This window comes from Lolium perenne, chromosome 2 (genome assembly GCF_019359855.2).
Source record: "Lolium perenne isolate Kyuss_39 chromosome 2, Kyuss_2.0, whole genome shotgun sequence".
Classification (NCBI taxonomy): Eukaryota; Viridiplantae; Streptophyta; class Magnoliopsida; order Poales; family Poaceae; genus Lolium; species Lolium perenne.
The window spans coordinates 205,255,969-205,261,137 of NC_067245.2; the positions used below are offsets into that span (position 1 = coordinate 205,255,969).

General features: G+C 39.9%; 1 long non-coding RNA gene across 1 annotated transcript; it reads right to left on the minus strand.

Annotated features, from left to right (window-relative positions):
• Window positions 1-1,637: 1,637 nt before the first annotated feature.
• LOC127334388 (uncharacterized) lies at window positions 1,638-3,206 on the minus strand. Its single transcript, XR_007872149.2, has 4 exons — window positions 3,120-3,206; window positions 2,877-2,953; window positions 1,918-1,993; window positions 1,638-1,751 (listed from the first exon to the last, which is right to left on the minus strand). It is a non-coding gene; the product is annotated as an uncharacterized lncRNA (long non-coding RNA).
• Between the last annotated feature and the right edge of the window lie 1,963 nt (window positions 3,207-5,169).

A 5,169-nucleotide genomic window follows, 5' to 3' on the forward strand; every position in this document is an offset into this window, starting at 1 on the left:
CAAGAAGGTACTTTGCAAGAGTGCAAGATAACAAATGCTAATCTAAGATGACAAGAGGGAAGAGCTAATTTCTCCAGTGGAAATAGCATGAAGAAGAGAAGTAGTTTCTCTTGTGGATGTAGCATCCCAACATCACAGTTGAAGGGGACACTAAGAAGATCATATGACATCTCTATATCTTTGTTGAAGAAGATACTTCAAAAGAGTTCCACAACATAAAACACTAGGATGGGGTAACCCAATTTTATTTATCCTTCCCGACCATCTCCATATGGTCAACACATCCTTTCCCGTACCCTTCCGGTACTTCAAAACAAGTTCTTTCCTTTCCTTTGTCAAACAATTTTGTAAAACAAAACTCATCAGGCTAAGCAACAGCCATTCCAACCGTCCATGACCGCGGACACGACTATTCGAATAGATTTGACTCTGCAGAGTTTGCACACTTTCCCCACAAGATCCACGAGTTCATCATGTGGGAATCATCCCCGCATATCAACTATGCCATGACAAAAACTCGGACATAGCCTTTCGCCTATTCGTCTTAGCACGGGATCCTACCCTATGGAGTATGTACCTCCCCGGCACCGTGGCAGCTCACCTCACTTTGAGCGTGGCTCCACCGCCAAGCCAGGAGACCCATAGTGTCTTCCGGACGGGTCAGCCCCGAAGGCCTCCCGTTATACTATTGTCTCCACCAACGACAATCCGGATTCAGGGGTAACCTTACCCTTATATAGTTGTGCGGTGTCCCATGTTAAGAAGAACAAACTACGAGCTAAGCCCCGTCCCACTCCAGGGTAATGTGGTTGCGCGGGTTAATTGTCACGGGTGAATACTTAGACGCCAAAGTTTTCGAAAACAAGATTTTCTTTCCAACCATCTTTGCCAAGATCCTTTCCTTTCATAAACACACACTTGGGTAAGTCCAACTCACCCAAGGTTTTCAAAAATTCTTTTCAACAAGGTATTTTTCCAAGGGGGTTCCCAACCTATAGTTTCATGTAAGAACTAAGAGACAACAATGGCGTGATGCTAGCCATCATACCACTAAGGAGATGATAATTGAGGTGTCAAGGGGATCATACATACTTAGGATAAGCATGCATAGGGACATCATAAATAGCATGATTCAACAAGGGTCATGATGTTAATCATCATACCACTAAGAAGATGATAATATAGGTGGTCAAGGGGGCATACCTGCTTAGAGTAAGCATGCATAAGATCAACAAGGGGTTCAACACACTCGAGAGTAAGTATGTATAACAGCAACAAGGGGTTCACAAACTTGGGAGTAAGTATGCATGGCATCAACAAGGGGTTATTATACGACAAGGGCATGATGCTAACCACCATACCACTATGGGGTGCAAAAAGGGTGTCAAGAGGTCGACACACACAGGAAAAGTGGGCGTACCCATCACACTTAGAGGGGTACACCAAGAACATGATGATGAAGACCACCATTTCACTAAAGGGGGTTGTAGGTGAGGTGTCAAAGAGAATAAACAGGCTCATTGTGAGCATGCTCCATCAACATAAGTAGAAACAACACAAGATGGATCGAGAGACAAGAATAACAACAAAGTAACCACAATATGTGATTAAACATTCAGAGATCAAGAGATGGCTTGCCTTGGCTTATTTGTCCCTGTACTTCTTCAACTCCATCAATATAAGAATTCCAACAATATAAATAATCTTCTCATCCGATTCCACTTCTTCTTCTTCTCCGGAATTGTTCGCATCTATCGCCGAAAAATATAAAAGGAACACAATCAATCACATTGCATCAACAAGACAATATTCAACAATCAACAACTAACCATGCAGCCAAGGTATAACATACTAAATACCTATAGACACCACAAAACAATTTTAAGAGTTTTAATTTAGAAAACCCCATTTAATTACCTAGTAAAGGTATGAGTGCATCACAACTTAGCAATTGCCTCTCTCGGTTATCACCATGGTATAAACCAAATATCCCCTGGTAGATAACATCATAAAGATGACAAGTGCATTAGTTTGGCAACAAAAACATTCACATTATAATTTGAAACATTTTTGGAAAAGCGGGCAATCATTCTCCCTATTTTAAGAAGCTTACATAACACTACACAAGAATAGGAGCAAATGATATGCCCCACCATTTGAAGACTTAAGCAAAACAAAAGAGCTAAAGTTAAATTGCAGAGGTTTTGTTTTGCAAGCATAAAACAAAGGTTGCCCATCTCTACTAAAAAGAGTTGGTCAAGGGTTTTAAATAAACCGAAAAGTTTTGCTTCAACAATGCATGTCACACATAAACATTACTAACAGCAACAAATATGTATTAACAGAGACTAATAATATTTTTCCTATATAGCCAGTACTAATACAAGACTAACCCAATTGGAATCACCCAAAAATATTAAACCTACAATTTTAGGAATTTCTTTGAATCTGACTGTACAGAAAACAAGATCTGTAAGCCATAGATCGTAGAAAAATCCTAAAAATATGAGGCTACTTGCATTTGAAAGGTAATTAAACAGAGATGCAAACACAATTGGATTTGGGTTCAAATTATTTTTGAAACTCTCACAAATGGATTGACTAGTTTACTGCATGTTTTCACTATTTGCTTTAACTATGGAGTTGCAGAACAGATAAAGGTTTGAAACTTGTTGGAGATGATTAAGAAAACATTGAGTAATCCTACAGAATTGGAATCACTCAATTAGGTTCAAAAATGGATTTTTGATGAATTAAAAGCTAACAGCCATGTCTGCAGAACACACAGAATAAGTTTAATTCACCACAAATCGTACACAACTCATAAAAATATGAGGTCAGCTGCATCTGAAAGGTATTGAAAAGGTGGTTCTTACCCAACTGGTTTCATTCAAAAATTCGTTTCCAAGCTCCTGGTTTAATTCGACAAAGTCAGATCTGACCAGATCTTGATCTGTCAACCATTTTAGTTTCAGGAGGTCAATTGCAGTGAAACCGACGCCAAAAAGGAAGGTACTGAAGAGGGCTTTCACCCACAGTTGAGTTTGCTCAAAAAGGTTTGGTAAAACGGGATAAATCTAACAAACAGTGATTCTGCATGTTTACAGAACTTTATTTACCATGCAAACTCCGTAAAGAATTTGAGGATGAGACCAGCGCCAAGTTGTAGATCTTTTCAATACCTATCTGTGGAACTTTGAATCACTCAATTTGGATCTGTACACAAGATTTGACGGATTTTACAAGTTCGTACCAGAATCTGAAACAGCAAGATAGCAGAAATTACTGCAAGGTTTTGGACGAACTTTGCTCAAGAACTTCAGATCTGAGGATAGCTCAACCTTCTCCATATTTGGACCAACATGCACCTGCATCAAGATCCAATCTAGTGAGAGGAGAAAGGAGAAAGTGAGCTGGACTCATCAAAGATTAGGGGAGAAGAGAGTGAGAGGGAAGCTCTCATGGTGAGGGGAAGCTTGAGGGAGGAAGGGAGCTGCGGTTTGGTGTGCTCTCATGGCCATGGCCGGCCATGGAGCCTTGGTGGAGCTTCATCTCGTGGGGAAGAGGTAGGGGAAGGGTGTGAGAGAGTGGAGGAAGGAGTGGAGTGTCCAAAAATGAGAAGCAAAGGATGGGGAGGTGGCCGGCCAAGCCCCTTTTATAGAGGGAGAGGGGTGGCTGCCTCCTCTTTGATTGGTGGAGATGGGTGGCTGGCTTGGGGAAGGGAAAATTGACCCAAGCTGAAATTATTAGTGGCATTGGGAAGAGACAAAGAAAAGAGAGGTTTCCCAAGGTGGAGTAATTGTGTGAGGGAGAGAGATGAAGAGGTATGATGCACATGTGTGCCATGGCATAGCATGGCCGGCGCCCACCTTTGTGTCATGCAAAAATGAGTCAACAAAGGAAGCTTTCACCATGCATGTTGATCAAGATGGTGCCACATGATTCTTTGCCAAGATGGTGGTTTAGATGATGTGCTTAAATAAGGAAGAGAGATGATAAAAATAGGTGCCAATGTTCAAGAATAAAGCAACTTAATCAAATTATCAATTTGGCCAAGGGATGATGGTGGAGATAGTGATTTAGACAATTATAGAGAAAGACTAAGAGACATGGTGAGTGAAGTAACCATGTACTCACAAGGATGAATATGGTGGCAGAAATCACCAATTCATGAGGTCAAGGTGATGATGGAAAAGAATAGATGATTGAGATGGGTAGGATGAAATTTATAAGTTGCTCTACAAATAAGAGGTTAATTGGGAGTGGTTTGAAATACTCTCAGAGTCTAGGGTTTAGTTGAAGGGAGACCAATAGAAAGTATCAAGAGATCATCTACTTGATCCTGAATTGGAGGATGAAGGAACATTATGGGGTAGATCAGAGATGTACACAAGATGTGTAAGAGTTGTCATTTGAAATGGAACTTATTTGAAAAGTATTTGAAACACCTCAATTGTCTAGGGACAATTGGGAATGACTCAAGTGGAATGGAATTTGAAAATGTGGAGAGGAAACTAGTTGGAACATAGAAGTTCAAAATATTCTACTTACTTTCTCAAGTAAAGTAGAGTTTTTCTCAAATGTAAAATAAGCAAGAGGAAAACAAGAAATGGTGTAGATACCATAAACAAGCTTTCTGTTAAAAAGGAAAGCAAAATAGAGAGTAATGTTTTAGAAATCAGTACTTGGTAGAAATGGGATGAAAAACAAAACCCATTTCAGTTCTTTGTCTTGTTTGAAGAAATATCTTGAAAAGATTTAATAAAACTAGAAGTAGTTTGGTGATCAAAACTAGAGAAGGAAAACAATAGGGTTTTTGAGGAGGAAAACTAATTTATGGAGGGGTGTTCTCAAGGGTAGATGGTGGCTACAAAATGTACCCATCATTCCCACTCTTGGTTTTGTGAAGATTAAATTTGGATAAAAATAAAAACAAGAGGTAAAAGAGGAAGAAGTGATCTGGTGCTGGAACATGGGATAGGATACCAGATAAAGTTGAATATATGAGTTGCAAGGATTGACTGAGACATGCAGGATGTGGAGGTCGAAGAGGGTATTGCATAGATGGGATCCATGCATTGAGATCAACAATAACAGTTGTGGGTGCTTAGAGATCAATTGCCAAAGTCTGAACATTTTAAGCCTGTCAAGACAGATGGTCGACATGGC